At 38.4% G+C, this 13,592-nt stretch overlaps 1 non-coding gene across 1 annotated transcript; it reads left to right on the top strand.

The window, feature by feature from the left end:
- The first annotated feature begins 405 nt into the window (after nucleotides 1–405).
- LOC138821661 (U6 spliceosomal RNA) lies at nucleotides 406–512 on the top strand. The gene has a single exon (XR_011370183.1). It is a non-coding gene; the product is annotated as a U6 spliceosomal RNA (small nuclear RNA).
- Nucleotides 513–13,592: the final 13,080 nt, after the last annotated feature.

Below are 13,592 nucleotides of genomic sequence, written 5' to 3'. Positions count from 1 at the left end.
GCCTTATACAGAATAATTGAATTCGTCCTCCTACACATCTCTTTTTTTATTTTTATTTTTTGTGAACATACTGTACAGAGGGGTTACATTTACATGGGCAAGATAATGAGTACATTTCTTATCAAGCTTGCAGCCTCCTCCTTTGTTTACCCTTCACATCCCTTCCCAGCCTTCCTCCGCCCCCCCCACCTGATTCCACCCCCTTCCCCCGATCTTACACATATCTTGAACAACAATATCTGGGATTATTTTGTTTTTGATATGTCAATCTTGGCTATTCTTAAATGTGTGCTTATGTAAGAAGTACATGGTTCTAAAATTTCACGAGAATTCTTCAAAACTTACTTTTCTTTGAATTGTCTAGTTTAAGAAAATCAATTACACTTTATATATAAAAAATGCTCTGTGCTCAATTCAGCAGCACATACACTAAAATTGGAGCAGTACAGAGAAGATTAACATGGCCCCTGCGCAAGGTTGATATGCAAATTCTTGAATCATTCCATATTTTTACAACTAAAGATGCTGGAGAGGATGTGGCCACAAGGGAACCTTACTTGATTCTTGGTTGGAGTGTTAACTTGTTCAACCACTTTGGAAAGAAGTATGGAGGCTCATCAAAAGACTCCATATAAAGCTCCCCTATGACCAAGCAATCACACTTTTGGGGATTTACCCAAATGATCACAAAGAAGACCATACTAAAACTACCAGAACAACTATGTTTACTGCAGCATTATTTACAATAGCTAAGATATGGAGCCCACCCCGATGGCCCACAGAAGATGAATGGATCATGAAAATGTGGTATATATACACAATGAAATTCTATGCCTCCATGAGAAAGAATGACATCGCCCAATTTGTTAAGAATTGGAAAGACTTGGAAAACAAAATTTATTCAGTGACGTAAGCCAAGTCCAAAGAAACATACGTCCGATGGTTTCCCTTATTTTCCACAGCTAATATATGTCTGTATAAGCAGAATAGATCAGAAGCTATGTGCATATCAGATAAGATAATATTACAGGAAATGAACCAGACAAGTGGTTTTTTTTGTTACTTGCTATTGTTTCTAAGATACTTATACTGTGTGATGTGATTTTTTTTTTGTTCCTTTATATGTTCCTCCCCTACGCTCTAATCCATGTTTTCACTGTATTTGAAGTTGGTGCGCCTACACCCTGTGTATACGTTTCTCTAATTTGGGGAGGGGAAAGGGAAATACAAAATTCTTAAACAAGGATACAGGTTGAGATGCACAAGACACTATCTTGAAAAATGAACTTTACAATTTAGGCAGGGGAAGGGGGAGGGGAGTGTATTTGTGGAGGTGGGAGGGAAAGGATGGTGGAAGAAAAAGAAAGGAAGAGGTAACAATGCTAGTTAGGAAATGTACTCATTATATATATAAATATGACACCTCTGTACAGTTATTTTTACAGGTGGACCCATTGCAACAATGAGAATTACAAGTCATTATGTTGAAAACGAACTTTACAATTTTGGTGGGGGGAGCGGGGAGGATTGGGTGGGAGGGCTAGGAGGATGGGAAGGGATTGGAAGGGGAAACAAAGGAGGATGCCACAATGCTTGATAAGAAATGTACTCAGGATGTGAAGGGTAAACAAAGGAGGAGGCTGCAATGCTTGGTAAGAAATGTACGCATTATCCTGCCCATGTAATTGTAACTCCTCTGTACATTATGTTCACAAATAAAATAAAATTAAATAAAAAAAAGAAATGTACTCATCTTGCCCATGTAATTGTAACCCCTCTGTACAGTATTTTCACATTAAAAAAACAAAAACGTATAAAAATGTTCTGATATAGAAGTTTATTTCCTCTATTTTACCCGATAATATCTTTAACAATGAAATTAATGCAGAACACTGATATGCTGATTTGAAGGTATTTTGAATAAATGTGTGTGTGGGGGGTGTGTGTACACACACGCATGCACACATGCACACATGCATATGCTTGTGCATTGGCATGCTCAGAGTTTGAAATCAGGGCTTCAAGGTCTTGCTAGGCCTTTCCTCTCTTGATTGATGAGCTAATATATGAGCTACATCTCCATTCCTGGCTCTTTGCTAGTTCATTATAATTTCTGAAAAATAATCTCTTGAATTTATTCTGCCCTGAGTGGCTTCAAACAGTTATCCATAGATCTCAGGCTCCTGAGTAGATATCCGGAGTAGATAGGATTAAAGGTGTGACCAGCCAGGACAAGGATTTCAGAATAATTTTAAAGGTAGAAGAAAGTTTACTTGATGGGGGCCTGTTTTATCATCTCCTACTTTTAAATCATTTTGGAGTGATTATATGTGAACTTACTTCGTTTTCGGATTCTTAAAAGATAGTAAGTGTTGGTATTTAAAAGTTTTAGTACTTTTTAAAAAAGGATACAGGAGCGATGGGACAAAAGAAATTTGACTATCTTTGGACCTCAATTTATAAGCTCAGCTCTGTGCATGATAACCCAATGTCACCAACACAGTCTGTGTTGGAGACAAAATGTAACAGAAAACAATCACCATGGGCAATATTTGGTATGCTATTATTTATAGGACAATATGAATATTGAATTGAGAGTGTAAGAGAATGGAGAGATTTTACCTCCTTTTTTTGTATTGCTAAAAGTCTTTTGGAGACTGTGACTCATTTCCTTCCTCAGTGTGTGTCTTTGGGCCATGCACTTCGTGCCTTTAATTACAATTTTTCCCAACGCTAAAATGATAATAACATTAGCATTATAGCAAATGTTATCTTAAGAATTGAGAGAAATAAAACTTGCAAAATACTTAACATAAACTTCTGTGAATGAGCTTTGAGTTTAGCCAAAAATTTTTAATACTAAATAGAATGCAATAATATTACAGAAAACATTACAGGTAGTGAGCAACCAGAAGGAATGTGATCTATTGACCATGCTCTGCTTCCAAGGAAGCCAGGTGTACAACGTGTCATGCTTTAAATCAAACTGGTTATCTTATGTCTTGGTAGTGTGAAAGTATCAAGGACAGAATAATGAAGGAATGTTGTAGACTGAGGTAAAGTCCATAGGATAATGTGCAAAACTGATAAAACATAAAAGTACCTGAGCAGTATATTGTGTTTTATATTATTTAAGTTCTATTGCAAAGATAGGGAATACCTCGAACAATGAATTCTCTTTTTGATATCCTATCATAGGTCCTTAGCAGGCTGAACTCTTTCTTCATTCTTGTTGAGGCATTATCAAATGAGAAGAAATGTATCTTCTGTTTGCTTCCTTCAATTTATTCTTCAATTTGAAATCTGAACTACTTGACACTGAAAGAAACCAAGGTAAATTAGACACACAGGCTTTGGAAAGAACAATTAACATAAAATAAATAAAATACATATAGCTTTATGAAAGGTCTAACTAAATTGAATTATATAGTCTAAAGCATAAACAGAAAATGATATAAGCAATATGATGTTGAAAGTTGGAAAATGTAAAGAGTTGCTTAATTTTTTCCTTTCTCCTCCCTTGAATTAATTATTGATTTTGTATAAAGAGATTAAAGATGAGATTAACAAGAAATGATTAAAATTCAAAAGAGTTCTGGGAAGATGGTAGGGGAGAAGGTGGAGTCTAAACAGGCTCTCTCATAGAAAGCAGTTTAAGTATTCCAGTGAACAGTCCTAAGTAAAAGAATCACACCAAGGGTGCCATCACAGTACAGAGAGTTTGGCCAGAGAGGGAAAATCCAGGCAAGGGGACAGGTCCGTGCACTTGCCAGCAGGCTCCGCTGCGGTTGTGGCGGGTGCTGGGGCAGCCATAGCCATCAAACATGAAACACAAAGAGTCTGGGACGAAGGCCCCAGATCAGCAGGCTAGGGGATTCTACACAACACCAGCAAGAACTGACAAGGAACAGACATCTTCATCCTGCAAATCGCAGACCAGCGATGACCCAGGAACCAAGACTCTGGCATGAGTAGAAGCCTGACATCCTCACTCCTTCTAAGGGAGCAGAGGAGGAAAGGCAACACTTCCCCTCCCCACTACTGGAGATCTCCATCTTTTATACTGATAAAGGCCTGGCTGAGCAGCTCGCTCCAACTCAGGCCTTGGAAGAAAACAAGAGTCATTTAGCAGATCACAGGAACCTGACCTCACCTGCCAAGCTCAGCTCCACCCAGGGAAAAGTCATCCCGCCCAGGCAGAGAAAGCTCTGCCCTCCTCAGTGTTGATTTCTTCACAGGCTAAACAGAGCCAGAGGCTGCCCCTCCCTACAGCAGTCTTGACAATCAACTGAAATTCAGTAAACATAAACCCTGAGAATGTCTCCAGGCTAGGCTCTGTAAATGTCTCAGAAGCTAGCCCCTCAGGGAAACTCTACTGCTTGCTGAAAGGCCTCCACTCTACCCAGAACCAAGCCTCAACAGAGCATCTCCAAACTAGAAGAAAAAGCCATCTCCCTCTTTTGTGATACTCAAAGCAGATCTCCCTCCCATTGAACTTGCCTGGGAGGAGGATCACAAAATTCTGGTTAAAGCAGAACATTTTTCTTCCTGCTCAAACAAACTAACTTAAGAAACCAATCAAGCCACAGGAAAATCAAACACTACCATCAGACCAGAGACTCCAACAAGAGACTGGTTACAGACACAAGGGAGATACAGGATCTTCCCACTCCCTCCAAAAAATCAAAGAACTCATTTTTTGTACCTTTTAAAATTTGTTTAAATTTTTTGTTTTCATTTTTAATTTTAAAAAATTGTTTGCTGTTAACCTTTTTTTTCTTCCTCTTATAATTTTTATTTTGGGAGAATATCTGTGCACGGGCGTGTGTGTGTGTGTGTGTGTGTGTGTGTGTGTGTGTGTGTGTTAGTTCTACTTAACCTTTGATCCTTTTTTTCTTTCTCATTCTTTTCACTTTTTTCTTCTTTCGTTCTTTTTTGCGTGACTTAATTAAGTTCTGCTCATCCACAGATATACGAATAGTTGATTATTAGACCTTATCCCCCGTTGTGTACACAATCCAGAAATTTATTACTCAACTCAAATCCTCTTTGACTTAAGTTTCTTAATAGCAGTACTACCTCTTTATACCTGTATAATATTTTCAACATTTTTTTTTACTTTTTCGCATCTCCTTTCTATCCCTCCCCTTCTCTCATCCTATCCCTCTTCTATGAATATTACGTTGTTAAATTTGCATAAATTTTAAGTGTTTCAATTAATAACTTTTAATATTTGTTTTTCTATTCTTTCTTGTCTCTTTTTTTATTTTTCTTATTTTTTCTTCTTTTTTTCTCTCTCTTCTATCATTCTATCCAAACTATTTCCCTTATTGAGATTAGGACTTAGTTAATTTAACTCTCCTTTTACCTTTCCACATCCCTCTATATCTCTTTTTACCCACATCTCTCTAAACCTTATAATTTCTGGTATGTCAAATTATTCTTTGCTGTTCATAGCCCATTAGTATATAGTTGTTTGATATTGAATAAAATAATCTGTTGAAGTAGATTGTATCTGCAGACTTTTGACTGTGCAACTACAGACTTTGGATGATGCTTGTCTTAAGATAGTGTTCTAGCACAAAACTGGTGTTACGTTCATCCCAAATCGGCAGAATAAGCAGAAAAACACAAGAAAAATGGCAAGTCCGGGTATCTCAACTCCCACTCATGATAATCAGCGGACAGAACAGATAATAAAAATCCAGGGGAGAGCGCCCCAAAAGCTATACAAACACTACTGGTAAACATGGTAAATGAAAAAATTGAAAACCTGCAAAGGACTAAGCTTAAGCATGATAGGGAGACAGAGGAGGCAAACCAAAGGTCAATACAGGACTATCATGAGCTTGAGACACTTACTCAAAGATTGACACAGGAATTGCTTGAGCAGATTGAAAACACTCAAAGAGAAATACGGGGATGGCATGAGCAGGCTGAGTTCAGTCAAAGAGATAGACATGAATTGCGTGAGCTGGCTGAGAATAGACAAAGAGAAAGTCAGGAATTGCATAAACGTGAGGAAGCTAAACAAAGATTAATACAGGAATTGAGAAAGCGGGATGAGATAGACAAAGATCTTTAGAGGCATTTAGGGAATCCATAAATAGAGAGCTGAAAGAAGTCAGGAAGTTCACAAAGGGAATGCTGAATGGAACCCAACAGAAGGAATGGGAGTCCAAGGAAACCATAACCAATCAACTAAGTGATTTGAGAATAAACACTGAACACCAAAATAAAGAAGCAGGTTAGACCATGCAGAAGATCGAATCTTGGGGATTGAAGACAGCTTAGATATTATAGAGAAAGAACGTACAAACATCAAGACAAATCCAAGAAATATGACAGATCTATCAGAAGGCCTAATCTGAGGATAATGGGTGTAATGGAGCACTTAGAGAGAGAAGTTAATGGTCTAGGAAATGTGTTTAACAGGATCCTAGCAGAGAACTTCCCAAACATGCAAAAAGATAGGCCTATTCAGATACAAGAAGCTTTTGGAACTCCAAGTAGACCATACCAGAACAGGACTTCCCTCCTTCACATAATAATCCACACAGGATCAATTCAGACCAAGAAAAAGATCCTTAAAGTTCTCAAGGAGAAAAGATCAATAACCTATTAAGGGAAACCAATTAGAGTCACCTCAGATTTCTCAGCAGAGACAACCAAAGCAAGAAGAGCCTGGGATAAGGTGTGCCATGCCCTAAAGACAAACAATTATAAACCAAGAATACTATACACAGCTAAACTTTCCTCCATAACTGAAGGTCAAATATAAACCTACCATAGCAAAGAGAAATTGAAACAATATATCTCTGCCAAACCAGGCCTACAAAAGATTCTTAAAGATATCCTACACATAGAAAACCAACAAGACCACAATAACGGCCAAGAAACTGCACCCAAACTGAGAATACAAGAACATAGGAAGAACCCAGTTGGCACAGCTCGCAAGAAGGTGGATAAAATGGCAGGAACTCCCAAATACCTCTCAGTCCTATCTCTCCACACTAACGGAAGGAACTCTCCAATTAAGCAACATAGACTGCCTAATTGGATTAAAAAGCAAGATCCTTCTATCTGCTGCCTTCAGGAGTCACATCTTACCCATAAAACAAACACATTTTGAATGTGAAATGCTGGAACAAAATCTACCAAGTAAACGGCCCCCATAAACAGGCAGGTGTTGCAAGCCTCATATCAGATAAAATAGATTTCAAATTAAAATCAATGAGAAGAGATAAGGAAGCTCGCTAAATACTAATTAAGTGATCCCTCCTTCAGGAGGATATTACAATTCTAAATATCTATTTTCCAAACAACAGAGCACACAAATTTATCTAAGAAAAACTACTTTCCCTCATATGCCACATAGATCCAATGGCATTGATTGTTGGGAACTTGACACACCTCTCTCCCCACTAGATAGATGAACTCGGCAAAAACTCAACAGAGAAACCACAGACCTAAAAAACTGCATAGATCAACAAGATTTCACAGACATCTACCGAATATTTCACTCAGCAGCATCAGAATACACGTTCTTCTCATCAGCACATGGAACCTTTTCCAAAATAGACCACTTTTTAGGTCACAAAGCAAACTTGCCCAAATTCAGAAACATTGCAGTTATACCTTGCATTCTCTCAGACCATAAGGGAATAAAATTAGAACTCAAAACCAAAAGCAACCAAAGAAAGTCCTGTAACTCATGGAGGCTGAACAACACACTGCTGACTCACGAGTGGGAGTTGGAAGAAATTAGAAAGGAAATTCAAATGTTCATGTTATTCAATAAAAAGGAACACACATATTACCAGGTCTTCTGGGACACAGCAAAGGCAGTACTCAGAGGCAAGTTTATAGCTCTGAGATGCTATATCAACAAATTGAAGAGATCTGAAACCAACAATTTAACGATAAATCTGAGGCTCCTTGAAAAAGAGCAGCAAGATAAACCCCAATCCAGTAGATGGAAAGAAATGAAAAATTAAGTCAGAAATAAATGAATTAGAATCCAAAAAAACATCGAAAGAATCAACAAAACAAAGAGTGGGTTATATGAAAAAATTAAAAAAAATTGATAGCCCCTTAGCAAATCTTATCAGGAAAAAGAGGAGAATACATACAAATAAACTCAGAGATGAGAATTTTAACATCACCACAGGAACAAACAAGATTCAGTACATTATAAGGGAATAATCCTCAAAATTTTATGCTAATAAGTTTGAGAACTTGGCAAAGACAGAACTTTTCCTGCCAAATATTGACATGTTGTAAATAAACCAAGATGAGTTAAACCATCTGAACAGGCCCGTTTCAAGCAATGAAATAGAAAGAGCAATAAGAGACCTCCCATCTAAGAAAAGTCCAAGACCAGGTGGTTTTACAGTGGAATTCTACAAGGCCTTCAAAGCAGAGCTCACACCAATAATCCTTTAGCTCTTCAATGAAATTTGAAGAGAAAGTTCACTACCGAGCTCATTCTATGAAGCCATCATAACCCTCATCCCAAAACCAGGGAGGGACTCATCAAAGAAAGAGTACTATAGACCCATTTGATTGATGAACATTGATGCAAACATATCAACAAAATTTTGGCCAGTAGATTTCAACAATTTATCCAAAAAATCATGCATCATGCTCAAACAGGATTCATTTCAGGAATGCAAAGCTGGCTCAATATATACAAATCAATTAATATAATTCATAACCTCAACTGAAGCAAGGATAAGAACTGCATGGTTATCTCAATAGATGCGGAAAAAGCATTTGACAAGATCCAAAACCCATTTATAATGAAGGTTCTGAAAAAATTAGGAATCCATGGAACATTCCTCAATACAATAAAGGCTGTATATAACAAACCTACAGCGAGCATTATACTTAATTGTGAAAAACTGAAGCCATTCCCTCTTAACTCAAGAATGAGACAAGGATATTCACTATCTCCACTTATCTTCAATCTAGTATTAGAATGCCTAGCTACAATCATAAGATACAAACATAAAGGGGATCCAAATAGGGAATGAAAAAGTAAAACTCTCCCTCTTTGCAAATGATATGTTATTGTACTTAAAGAATCTCACAGACTCCACTCCCAAATTTCTCAAGTTGATACAAAACTTTGGCAAAGTAGCACGGTATAAAATTAACCCTCAACAATCAATGGCTTTTCTGTTTACCAACAATAAGGAAAGTGTGGCTGAAATTAGGAAAGCAACTCCATTCATAATAGGCCTCCAAAAAAATGACTAGGAATTAAATTAACCAAAAAGTGAAGGACGTCTATGATGAAAAATTTAAAAACCTGAAAAAGGAAATCAAAACAGAACTTAGAAAGTGGTAAAAACTCCCATGGTCTTGCATTGGAAAGATCAACACCGTGAAAATGGCAATACTTCCCAAGACTATCTACAAATTCAATGCGATATTTATCAATATTCCAATCTCCTTCTTCAAGAAAATAGAAGCGGCAATCAAAAATGTCATATGAAACAATAAAAGATGCCAAATAGTGAAAATGATCCCTAACAGAAAGCGCAGGGCTAGAGGAATGTCAATACCAAATTTCAAAATCTACTACAAAGCATAATAATCAAAACAGCTTGGAACTGGCACAAGAACAGACCTCAGGACCAATGGAATAGAATTGAAAACCTAGAAATGAACCTACAGACCTATAGCCATCTAATTTTCAATAAGGGAGCTGAAATATAGAATGGACGAAAGACAGCCTTTTCTGTAAATGGTGCTGGCAAAATTGGTTAACTACTTGAAGAGAACTAAGGGTAGATCGTTAGATATCACTATGCACCAGAATCAACTCCAAATGGATGAAAGACCTTGGAGTCAAAGCAGATATTCTGAAAACATTACAGAATTGAATAGGAGAAACCTTAGCTCTCCTTGGCAGAGGCCTAAGTTTTCTTAATAGAGACCCAGAAACACAACAAATCAAGAAAGGTTGGATAAGTGGGATTGCATGAAATTGTAGGGCTTGTGCATGGCAAAGGACATAGCTAGCAACATCAATCGAAAGCCGACTGATTGGGAGAAGATCTTCACTAGCCATACAACAGACAAGGGTCTCATATCTAAAATATACCTGCAACTCAAAAAAAATAAATTCCCCAAGAACAAATCTTCAAAGTAACAACAGTCCAATAAGTAAGTGGGCTAAAGAAAAGGAGAGACTTCTCTGAAGAGGAAAGAAGCATGGCCAATAGACACATGAAGAAATGCTCAACCTCCCTAGCCATAAAAGAAATGCAAATCAAAACAACATTGAGATACCACCTCATCCCAGTTAGAATGGCGATAATCAAGAACTCTAATAGCAACAGATGCCGGAGGGGATGTGGACAGAAGGAAAGCTTACTGCATTGTTGTTGGGAGTGTAAATTTGTTCAACCACTTTCAAAAGCAGTATAGAGATTCCTCCAAAGGCTCCACATAGAGCTCCCCTATGACCCAGCATTCCTACTTTTGGGCATTTACTCAAATGACCCCAAACAAGAATACCAGCACGACTATGTTTATTGTTGAATTATTTACCTTAGCAAAGGTATGGAACCAAACCAGATGCCCCTCCACTGATGAATGGATCAAGAAAATATTGTATATATACACAATGGAATTTTATGCGTCCATCAGAAAGAAGGATATTGCCCCATTTGTTAGGAATTGGAAAAACTTGGAAAAAAATTATTTTAAGTGAAGTAAGCCAGGCCCAAAAAAACATAGGTCCCATGGTTTCCCTTATTAGCAATAACTAGTATATGTCTAAGTCATGCAGAAAAGGTCAGATCAGGTGATGTTAGGGAAATGAACCCTAAGATATGTATTCAAATGTTTTTTTTTTGTTTCATGCAATTGTTCCTAAAGTATATATAAGATTTTTTTGTTGCTTTCTATGTCCCTCCTCCGCGGTATAACCCCTGCTTTCATTGTATTTGATGTTGGTATAATTTGTGGAGGAGAAGGAAGAAAAAAATCGTTTAAATAGGAATACAGGTGGACCCATTGAAACAATGAGAGTTACAAGTTATTCTGTTTAAAAACTAACTTTAAACTTTTATGAGGGGAGAAGAGGGGGAGGAAGATTGGCTGGGCGGCACGGGGAGGATGGGAAGGGATGGGAATGGGAAACAAAGAGGAGGCTACAATGCTTGATAAGGAATGTACTTATCTTTCGCATGTAATTGTAACCCCTCTGTACAGTATTTTCACATTAAAAAACAGAAATGATTAAAATTGGACAAAAGTTCGGAATAGACCTGTTTTCCAAATAGCCATGAAAGTAGCCAGTGGGTTTACAAAGTCGTGTTTAACACAACTTCTATGTTGGCTTAATGCTTTTGGAACAGAAGTCATTAGAGAAATGCAATTCAAAATTACTATGATACTACTTCATAACTATTATAACACTTATCCAAAAAATCAAAGGAACCTGGTGTGGTGGTAAAGGCTTGTAATTCCAAACATTTAGCAGGTTGGAATAATAGGATTTTATTCTAAGGCCAGTCTGGGTTACTGCACATAGTACAAACCTGCCCTTAAAAAAAAGGTAATAATGTTGGTGAGAATGTGGATAAAAGAAATTTTCTAGGGCTGGAAAGGTGGCTCAGTGTTAGAGTGCTTGCCTTGCATGCCTGAGGCCCTGGGTTTGATTCCTAAGCACCACATAAGCAAAAAGAAGAAATTTTCTACACTCTTAGTCAAAATACAAGTTAATATTCTCGTTGTAGAAAGTAGTATGCGGTTTTCTAGAGAAATGTAAAGTTGAAATATCATCTGACCCACCGATCATGTGTTTATTTCTCTTTCGGTAACTGATAAATATATCTATAGTTCATTGCTATTGACATTATTCACAATAACGGCCAAGATATAAATCGAAGTTAAGGCACTCCACGTGGCTGGGAAAGAGAGAGAGCAAGAGAGCAAGAAAAGAGCAGCAAGAGCTAGAAACGAACAGAGAGAGAAAAAAGAGGGAGAGTCTGGGCCTGGGCTAGCCCTTATGTAGGGTATGGGTGGGGAAAGGTGTGGCCACATCAAATTCAGATGTGACCTCAGCAGATGCAGATGTGACCTCTTCCAGGTGTCCCAGTTGCCTAGGTAACGCAGGTACTGGGTGGAGACTTTGCTGCGAGGAGGGTGGAGTCTGCTCGCCATCCAGGAGCGGACCTTACATTCCAGCCTTTTAATAATCATGAAATAGGGCGAGGATTCTCTCTGGCTACTTCCTGCTGACAAGGGGCGTCGACAATAGGGGTAAAAGGCTGGAATTTGGTCTCCTCCCAGAGAAGGCAGTGAACAGCAGCTGTCCCTTGGTTGCGTGAGTCCTTGGATGAAATCTGGAGAAGTCTCATGAGCATTGAGGGGCTGGAAAAAAAAATACTAGAGAGCAAATAAATGGCAAGAGGAAGGACTTGGGGCTGAAAATGTTGGTAGAAATGTCCCTAGTTACTTCTGACATCTGGCGACTAGGTAGAGAAGTCAGGTGACAAAGGCAAGAATATAAATTCCTGTTCAGTTAATAGGTAGACAGGTATAGACATTGGCTGGGTAGGCTTCTTACTCCTACTGACCTCCCGGCTCAGGTTAATTTTGAAAGGGCAGGCACAAAGTAGCTGATGTGACATCTTCTCTTACTCCCTTCCACGTTCCCTTGTTCCCTAGACTGGCTGAGTCTAGGTGCTCGTTGCAGGGATGGCTTGTCCCAGTTGGTATTCAAGATTTGAACTCAAGGCCTGGGCACTGTCCCTGAGCGCTTCCGCTCAAGGCTAGCACTGAACCACTTTGAGTTATAGTACCACTAGTATTCAAGGAGGTTTGAACTCAAGGCCTGGGCACTGTCCCTGAGCACTTCCGCTCAAGGCTAGCACTGAACCACTTTGAGTTATAGTACCACTAGTATTTAAGGAGGTTTGAACTCAAGGCCTGGGCACTGTCCCTGAGCACTTCTGCTCAAGGCTAGCACTCTACCACACTGAGTTATAGTACCACTTGCAGAGTTTAGCTGGGAGACGGAGTCTTAGGGATTTTTTAGCCCGAGCTGGCTTTGAACTGAAATCTTTGCCACAAAAGCCCTTTATTATTTCCGATTAAAGCAACAAGGAGATCAAGTAGAATAAGTAGAGCTTACCTGGTTCTTATCAAGAATTGCCAACAAATATTCTGAAATGACAAAACTCATCAGATGTGATGAAAATTTTAGCATAGATATGCCCAGTATTTTAGAACCATGTAGTCAGTAGTAGAATACACAACACAAAACAAAAAAGGCAAAACTCAAAACCTAAAATTTTGACAACATTTAGACATCTTTGCTAACAAAGCACATCAGATGGTTGGGCCTCAGTTACTAGGGCCTGTGAAAACAGCAACTTGTTAGCAAGGCACCTTAGAATAGATGGAATAGTAAACTTAGTGGAAGGTTAAGGGTCAGATGGGGCCAAACCCTTAACCCACCACGTGGCCAAGATGGCGGATTCAAGATGGCGAATTTCTGAAAGAATGCAAAGAAAGCCTGAATAGATTAAGCCTACATTGGCTAGCCTTTGAGAGGGAACCTAGAGGGGGGT

This window comes from Dipodomys merriami, unplaced genomic scaffold, assembly GCF_024711535.1.
Source record: "Dipodomys merriami isolate MVZ:Mamm:240054 unplaced genomic scaffold, mDipMer1.0.p SCAF_922, whole genome shotgun sequence".
Classification (NCBI taxonomy): Eukaryota; Metazoa; Chordata; class Mammalia; order Rodentia; family Heteromyidae; genus Dipodomys; species Dipodomys merriami.
This window is presented reverse-complemented; position numbering and strand designations above follow the sequence as displayed.